Raw genomic sequence first — 9857 nt, forward strand, 5'->3', positions numbered from 1 at the left:
AGGTTTTTTGGGAGCTGGGCTTACAGTGGCTAGGAAGCCCGGTGGTAACTATGGTTGTTCTTCTTTTCTATGCAGAGACACCAATCTTTGTGTATTCTATCCCTCTCTCTGTTTGCTCTTCTCAGCTTTTCTTCCTTCCCCTTGTCTATCTCTTTTTAGTCTTTATTTTTTTCATCTGCTTTCTACTTTGACTTTTATTCCTTTTCTTTCTTTTTCCTTTTTCTTCTCTATTCTCCCCTTTTTTTTTTCTTCCTTTTTGTTCCTTTGTTGTTTCAGTCTTCTTGGTGATGTTGTTTTTCTAGCTCGAAACCTCTCTTCCCTATCAATATCCCCTCATTTTCTATAATATTTCTCTCTAGTCATTCCTTGTTTTTTTTTCTCTATTATTCTTTCCTTCATTTTTTTCTTTTCTCCTCCCTTTTTGTGTTTTCATTCATTTTTTCTTCACCCCTTCTCTTTAAGAATTCCTCCTTCGTGTTGCTCTATTCCCATATATTTAAGAATAGTTACCCTGTCTTTATCCAATCCTAGAGACAGGGTAAGGTGGTTGAGGCATCTCATCGCAATCGCCTGTAAGGCATAACTTTCCTATCCAATCTTTATCATGGTTGTCGCATGTGTGCAGCGTGGCGGCAAAAACATCCAAAAACTTTATCTTAATAAATTGCAAATGTTAATAGACAAGGGATTCTTGTCTCTTATCCATGGAAAGTTGGAATAAGAGTCGTCACTTAGTATTTTGGTTCATTAGGAACCCTGGTTGATCTCAGAGATCAGGTACGGGGGCTGGTTGTGTAAAGGAAATGTATTAGTATCCAAAATACATCCTACCTAAGTTAAGCCGTATTATTTTATTTTTTAATAAAATCTAAGGTCTAGTCGTGTTTATTATCTTATTGAGTAATTCTAGCGTCAACAAAAGAATTTTAATATCCAGAATACGTCTTACGTATAAGGCCGTAAACCCAGATATATAAAAAAAATATTTTTTTTTGAAAATTTTGGAATAATAGCCTAGTTTTCATGACTTTAATAAATCTGTTATTAAAACCAAAATGCACGCTAATACATATTTTTGAGTGTGTGTGTGTGTGTGTGGAAATACAATATGATTTATTTTTGAAAAACTTAGTCATATGCGTAAAAACAAAATTTTACCGAGAACCAGGTATTTTAACACCAAACTTGTATTTTTACAGTATAAAAATATGAACTCTTGTTAATTAAAATACAATAGAAAACAAAAAATATATATATATCACAGATCTTTTTTGAAACAATATTTTTTTTTTATTTTTTATTTTCTTGGGCTGGGCCTAGCCCGGCCCATGTGGTTGGGCTGGACCCAGTCAACTTTTTGCAGCTGGGCTGGGCCTGGCCAGCCCCCCCCCAGCCTAGTCACCGGCCCATGCCAGTGACCAGCCCATCTCCCCTATGCACGCGTAATATTTTACGCGTGCATGAACAGTGCGAAAGGCAATTACTTTACCTTCGCACTGTTCATCATCCTGCTTACAGAATGATGCAGCGTTGATTTCGTTACGTTTTCTTTTCTTCTTTGACAGATTAAATATGCATCATCTCGTTATACAGGAACTAAAAAGAAAAAAGAAAAATCTAACGTACCTGGTTTTGAGAAAACGAAGATGACGGTGATGCTGTGTCGTCTGCCTTACTATGTCCTCCTCTTCCGTTCATTCGTCTGCTCTCCATTTTTGCTCTCTCAATATTTCTCCGCTCTCTCTCCTATTTCTTACGTTCTCCTCTCTGTTTCCCTCTTACTTTCTCCTTAATATAAATTCTCATGTCTGTCTGCTCTCCTTCCCTCTCCTCTCCTCCTCTGTTTTCTTTTTCCTTTCCATTGTGCAGTGCTGGTGCAGTTGTGATGGAGAATGGCAGAGGTTCTTCCCCTGTTTTAAAACAAGCTCCTCCCTGTTTTCATATCTTTCCCTTCTTCTTCTTTCTCAGTTCCTTTTCTGTGTTTTTCTTTTAATCTTTTTCCCTCCCTCTGTTTCCTCATTGTCTTTCTGCCCCTGCTCTCCCTCTCTCTTCTTCTTCTTGTTCTCCCCTTTTATAGCTAAAAATGCATGCATTTTTTATAATGAAAACGTTCAGGACCATTACTGCAGTGGTAACGGTGGAGAAATAGTTGCTGTGAAACGTTCCCATAATCTGTGGCATTTGTTGCTGAAAACGGTTCCTGTTTGCTGAAACAGCTGCTTTGAAGATGGTGATGAATAGTGTCTAAGAAAACGGCGCCGTTTCACAATTCAAATGAATATTTCGATTCAGTCCCTGGTGTTTTGACAATTTTATAATCAAGCCCCCAGATGAATTGTAATTGAATCCCTTGATTTTAGCATCTTTTATGGTTTAGTTCTTAATTTTGAATTGTGTCAATAAAGTTCCTAATTGACTATCAAACTTCAAAATAAATCAATTCTTAAAAATTGTAATTTGATAATAGAACTTTAATTTCTTCCAATAAAAGCCTAAATCAATTTTTCTTACAATCAAACACTCCATAAATTCAATTAAACATTTAATAAAATTTAATTGAGTTCATAAACATCTGATTTAAAATATATTTTTTTCAGAAATTGAATTTTTTTGTCCACATGGCTTTCATCAATCAAAAATATATTGTTAAATTTCACCTTTTTTGTATTTTTTTAACCTTCTTAATCAATTTTGGCCTTTTTTCAGCATTCTAATATCCTTTTCTCGTTCCTATTATTTTTTTAACTTTCTTTCAAATATTTTTTGATATATATATTTTTTATATTTTCTCATTTTTATCTTTTTGTTTTATCAAAACCCAAAAATAGGTAACAACAATGGTGGTAGGTGAGGGGTGAGGGCTATCTTAGAATTTGTGTAAGTGAACAGGGAGACAGTGGCATTGTAGAGGAACATAACAGTTTCTTCTTCCCAGGCCTCTACGTGTACAAAGAAAAAAAAAGACTTACAGTGCCTTTTCAAATGAAATTTTTTTGGCTTTATCTTCTCTTTTTTTGAACAGTTAATAAAACAATATCGTTTTGGATAAAACGCGTTGTTTAATTTAAAAGAGAAAAGACACTAAAACATTACTTTTAAAATTAGTCCCTATATTTGACTGCTTTTTTGTAGTCTTTAATTTTAGATTTCTTCAATCAAATTCGTAATTGACCATCAAACTTCAATATTTATGCAATTAAGCCCCTGATTTGACCATATCAATTTTAAAAAATTATAATTTGACCCTAAAACTTTAATTTCTTCAAATTAAAGCCTAAATTGACTTAAAAATTATTTTTTTTATAATCAAATCCTCTATAAATTCAATTAAACCTTCAATAAAATTTAATTGAGTCTATAAACATCTGATATTAGATTTTTCTTACTCAAAATGAATTTTCTTTGTTAATAAAACTCTCATTCGGCAATGATATACTGTCAAATTCTAATCTTTGTATTTTTAAAATCTCCTCAATCAATTTTAACCATTTTCTTGGCACTTTAATATACTTTTTATTTTCTACTTTTTTATACGGGGATCCAAAAATAAATTAAAAAAAAACTTTTAACATGAACAATTAATGTCATGAATAATTGTCTATATGTATCTATAGGTGCATAAAAGGTCTTCTAAAGGATTACCACATTTCCATCTCATTGATGATGTGTAAAAGATGTTTGTTCCTTATTAATTATGCATGAGGGGTTTTTATCCATCATTAATGCCATCAGGAAAAAAAGCTCTCGAGCCCCTTCACTCTCAAAACAAAATAAAATTAGAGATTATAAATATTCACTGAACCATTATAGTAAATAATCAATACCTAATTAATTATCTATGACTTGTTTAATTCAAAATCATTACTAAATTAATATCAATTCCATGAAATATAAATTTCAATTTTCCAACTTGACAATAAGATTGACCAAATATAATTGATACCCATTATATAAACTTCTTTTTTTTTTTTTTGCAATTATAATAAACCTAATTTACAAAATCAAGATTAATTTCATGATTAATTTCATCAATTAACAACTAAAATCAATTTCTCCAAATCCCAAACAAGGCTTAACATAGAAGTCATACATTAACGCTGTAGTATTCTATTTATGGGTATCAAATAAATAAAATAATAATAACAAAATAATAAAAAAAAAAACCAGAAACAGTGCCTACACTGTTCCTTCCTCCTCCCCGCACGCCGCTGCCCGAAACCCCAGGTGTAAAGAGCAGCGCAGGCGTGCCCTGCAAAACCGCGCCTATTGAAGACCTCGCCTTAATGTATCCATCAAGGAATAATTACGTTACTGTGTGTACAGTAACCGAATAATTAATGAACGGGGTCATGTGCAGGTGAACAGTCAATCAAAGTTGTTTCGGGTTGGGCTGAGTCCAGCCCTGTAAAAAGTGGGCCATTTTATGTTGGGCTGTTTTCGGTCCAGTTTTCTTTAGGGTCAGGTCTAGCCTGTCCGGGAAATTTTCTTTAAAAAATCTGTGATTTTTTGTAATTTTATCACTGTATTTTAATCAATATCTATTTATATTTTTATAATTTAAAGATACAAACTCGATATTAAAATATTCAGTTTTTGTTAAGTCATAAAAAAAGACTATAAAATATTTTTTTTTGTTTTAATACAACCTAGTCTCTTCAATATATATATATATATATTATAACATTATATTTTCACACAACAAAATAAATTTCAAAACAATATATGTATTAGCATGTATTTTGGCTTTAATAACAGTTTATTTAACTCATGAGAACTAGGCTAATATTTTAAAAATTTTAAAAAAATTATTTTTTTAGAGCCAGGTCTAGCCTGTCCGGGAAATTTTCTTTAAAAAATCTGTGATTTTTTGTAATTTTATCACTGTATTTTAATCAATATCTATTTATATTTTTATAATTTAAAGATACAAACTCGATATTAAAATATTCAGTTTTTGTTAAGTCATAAAAAAAGACTATAAAATATTTTTTTTTGTTATATATATATATATATATTTCATCATATTTCACACAATAAAAGAAATTTCATAATAATATATATATTAGCATGTACTTTGGCTTTAATAACTAGTATATTTAAGTAATGAGAACTAAGCTAATATTTTAAAAATTCTAAAAAAATTATTTTGTTTTCTCTTAATATTTTGGGTTACAATCTTATAAGTGAAATGTATTTCAGATATTAAATTCTTGTATTTAGGTCAGCATTGTTTCATAAGATAAGAATCTTCTTAGCTTAGTGAGGATGTATTTGAGGTGCTAATACCTCAGGGAGGGCGTATTTGGGGTGATAATACTTTCTATTTACGAAACCAGTACTCGTACCTGATCTCTAAAACCACTTACAATTGTTAGTGACCAAAATACTAGATAAAGATTTTAAAAAACTTAAATGTATAAGCAACATATAAATACTATGCAAATTTTAAATAAATTCTAAAACATAAGTGAGTTATAAAACAATAAAAGGTTAGTTTACTTGATGTAACAAAGTTTCCCAAAAAATTTCCTAAGAAAGGGATGTTAACATTTTTGATAGATTTAGGTTGACATCAATGGTTTAGGGTGGTTGGATTTGTGAGGATGGTGGTTGAAATTGTAAGAAAATAAATGAGGGCTTTTTTCTAGGTACACCGAAGAATAAGAAAGTGGAGTGAAGATAAATATTTCAATTAATTAATTTAATTTTTTCTAATGGAATTATTGTCAATAATTTCATCAAAAAAATACTAACATTTCAATTTTTTAATGTAATTTTTTAGTTGATTTTCTATAAAAAATTATTGATGGAACCTATTCCATCATAATTTTTATTGGAAATTATCACAAATTAATTTTTTGTCATTATTAATAATGGGAAGTGCGAATAAAATATTTTATAAAGACATTTTCAATGCTATTTTATATTTTTTGAAAAATTAATTAAAAATCAATTTAACTTAAAAAAGGTCACGCTATGTGTGCAAGCTTGACCTGAATTAAAAAGCCAAGCGAGGTCTAATTGGACAACTCTTTTATATTATTAAGCAGGCTATAAGTCATTTGAAATGATGTGCAGTCTTGACCTGAATTAAAAAACTCAAGCATGGTCTATGTAGGAAGGCTTCTTTTTTTTTTTTTAGCGTCAAGAGTGCAAACTCCTTTTGTATTATTAAGCTAGATATAAGTCACTTGAAATAGTGGACAACTACTCACTTATTGAGCAGTTGTCTAGATTCTAGCTAATTATAGGTTATTGCCTAAAATTCAGTTTGTTTTCAATAAAAATCAAAAAATAAAATAAAGGTTGGCAATGTAGAGAAAGCAAGCTGAGGAATCAAACTATAATTTTTGGATGAAAGAAAAGACATAATTGCACCCCATTATGTCTCAAATAGAGAGAAAAAGCAAATTAAATTGTTAATGGCCAATTTAATTTAATCATGGGTCAAATGAAATTTTAATTATGTTTAATAATTAATTTATGTCTAATTAAAGGATATAATTAAGTGTAAGGAATTAATTATATTTTAAAGGGTCAAATTAATTTTATTTGAGGCTTAATTGGTGAAAAATTAAGTTTGGGAACTTATTTGTGCTTGATTAAAAAGATTTGAATTTTAAGAGATCAAATTTAATTTTTACCAAGTTAATTGATTGAAATTAGTGGCTAAATTGAAGAAATTCACAGTCATGAACAATTAATAGAAATTGCTGGTGAAATTGAAGATATTGAAAGTTTAAGGATCAATTAAGAGTTAACTTTTATAAGTCCAAGATCAAGGATCATATTGCAAAAGTCGTGTAAAGTCAGGGCTGAAGTTGAAGTTCTATAAAGGTCTAGTTATATTAAATCAAAGGTTTAAGGTCAATTAGGGATTGAATTGAAATAAATTTAAAGTTGGAGGATTAAATTAAAAATTAGTAAAAATCCTTAATTCAATCCAAAATAGTCGTTTTGAATATATATATACATAAAAGAGAAAACCAGACGACGCGTTGTCTAGTAGTTCATTGTCTTCTCTAATTTTGCTCGAAAATGTTGATCGAGTAACTACTTTTCAGGTACATTTAATGCTTCATTTCTCCATTAAATCTAACAAATCATACACGAAAATGATCCCCTACAGTTTCTCTACAACACCAAGTGAACATTTCAATTTGAATGGCAACAAGATGGCACCGGCGCTGCCTAAATAGGCCAATTAGATTGCCTTTTTTCTACATATTTGATAACTCAAGATGTCTACTTTGAGCCAATGATTATGATCCTTCCATATTGAATCAAGGGCTATAACTCGTCACAGGTGTAGAGAAGATTACTCTCTTTCATCGCCTATAAATAGAGATAGATTTTATGACCTGGAGGAGAAGAAAATAAGGTTCTTTTCTGTAATTTTCTCTTCTTTTCTCTCCCCGTTGTTCCAGCCACCCGCTTCACCACAGGAAGCTAGCCCAACCACCAAGCAACCACCACAACTCTCTCTCTTTCTTGTCCTTCTAGCATTTCTCTCTCCTTTGCAAACTTCTTCTTCCTGCATAATAGTAACTCTGGTAGCTAAGCTCTCCATCAATGTCGCCACTAACCTCTTGTCGACCACCTAGATAGCGGCTCCTTCTCTGTCAAGTTCCCTTCCATTTTTCTCTCCATAAGTTGCAACTATATATTTGTTGCATGCAGAATGCTAATATAATAGTAAGTTCATGTTCTGTAAAAAATATTGTGACATTTGGAATGGGCTAGACTTGTTCTAACCTAGCCTAAAAGAAGGGGTCGAGCACGGCTCGACTAGTTTGGTCCCATCTCGGCTTACCCAACCTTTTTTGGGTTAAGTTCGACCCAGTTAACTAGGATGGCCTATCCCATGTATATTTATTGTATATATTTATTTATAATAATATATATTATAATATTAAAAAACAAAAAAATCCAAAAAAAATCATTTAAAAAAAATTGTAATTTTCTAAAATATTTTTCTACCAATTTTGTTACACTCTAAAATACAAATCCAATGTTAAAATACCCTGTTTTCTCTTAAATATTTTAAAATATTTTCAAAAAAATTTAAAAAACTTTTAAATTAATTTTCCCTTTCAAAAAACAAAAAAAACATTTTATTTTCATACATGCGGCCAAATCCTAAAAACATTTCAAGCATATTTTCATTAAAATATTGCATCTTTCTCATGTTTTGAAAATCCAAAAAATAGATATCATAACCATTTTATGATCATCTATCAGGGTTTGACCAAAATATGAAAAAACATTTTATCCAATTGTTTTTAGGGTCTAAATGTAAACTTTAATATTTATAGTGTGTAAAATTACTCGATAAAGTACATCCTTAGGTATTACAGATATAAAATGTAAAAATATGATACTAAAATTCATACTTTAAAAGTGTTAGGATTTAACTCGATTAGGTAGAGATTTTCTTATGAAAAGAGATCGACCTTGAACCTTAGAGAAACCAACAAATAGAAACTCGACCAAGAAAAACAATCAAACAACAATTCAGCTTATTTTAAGTAGGGTGTATTAAGGGTGATGCATCTTTTCCTTATATAATTAGTCACTTACCCAAACTCTCGTAAACCATTGATTCGTAGTAATTATAATATTAGGTGGCGACTCTTAAACATTAATCATAATTTTATGAATAAATATAACACCCCTTCCTAACAAACAACACCTCACACAAGAGGCAAGATAAGAGCCTCCTGCCATCTCAAGAGGACGTCGTGTCGGCGCTCACACCTTCACGACAATGTTAAAATTTATTTTCATCCAAGAAACACCTTAAAAACATACTAGAAATTACCCCTAAATCAATTCAAAACTACAAAATCAAACCAAAAAAATTACCTCTTCATCCCAAGCTTAATTTATTTTTTCAAGTTATATAAATGTCAAAAATCACCACTATCGAACTCTAGTTGTCAAATAAAACCCTCTGACATTTTTTATTCTTTAGTTTATCAATAAGTTTCTTTGTTTTTCTCTAACACGTGGATTGAAAAATAAATAAAATAAATTTTGATATAAAAATAAAAAGGCCTTAAAAGGATTCAATTTTTTTTCATAAAAAAGAGAGTCATGTGTTTTACCATTCATGAGAATATTGAAACATCATTAAAAAAAATAATCCTAACTCTAGTTGCTGACATTGAGGAAATGTTTTTCAAAATCATCGATCAAGAAAAATGTTATAACTTTCAATATTATTTTGGAAGTAATATAAACACCTTATTAGAGATTGATTGAAAAAAAAATATAGGTAAACAAAATATTTTAATACCTATGTTTTTGTTTTTTAATTAATGATAGTAAATATGTTAAGATTAGTTTACGTGTCAACCAAAACTTGTTTACGTTTACATACATTTCTCTCTCTTCCTTGAATATGTTTATTTCCCTAATTATTTTGATATTGTACCAATGCTACCTTTGTCTTGCAAAGATGGGCTTCCTCATTTTATTTAGCTATAGCATCTGCATTTATATATAAACGAATTGAAAGTTATATACCGCATACGGTGGGTTATGACTCGTAGTTCTTGACCCAGCAATTACCTTTCAATTTGGTATCATAGAGGCTAATCCTATGAAATTAATTTGAGGATCTACATCTGGAATCTTCTCCTTAATCAGTCAACCCTATAATTACTACTCCCGTTATATAAAAAAGATCCTAACTTTGAGAGACAGTAAGATGCTTTTGGATATATATATATCAGTGAAGTTAAAAATAGCAAAGTGCATGTTTCAAAAAGGATTCTTTAAGGAAGGATATGCAACAAAGACAAGGTGCAGCTAAACTAACGTAGATATATATATATATATATATATATATATAT

This window comes from Populus euphratica, unplaced genomic scaffold (assembly GCF_000495115.2).
Source record: "Populus euphratica unplaced genomic scaffold, PopEup_1.0 scaffold39.1, whole genome shotgun sequence".
NCBI classification, from domain to species: Eukaryota; Viridiplantae; Streptophyta; class Magnoliopsida; order Malpighiales; family Salicaceae; genus Populus; species Populus euphratica.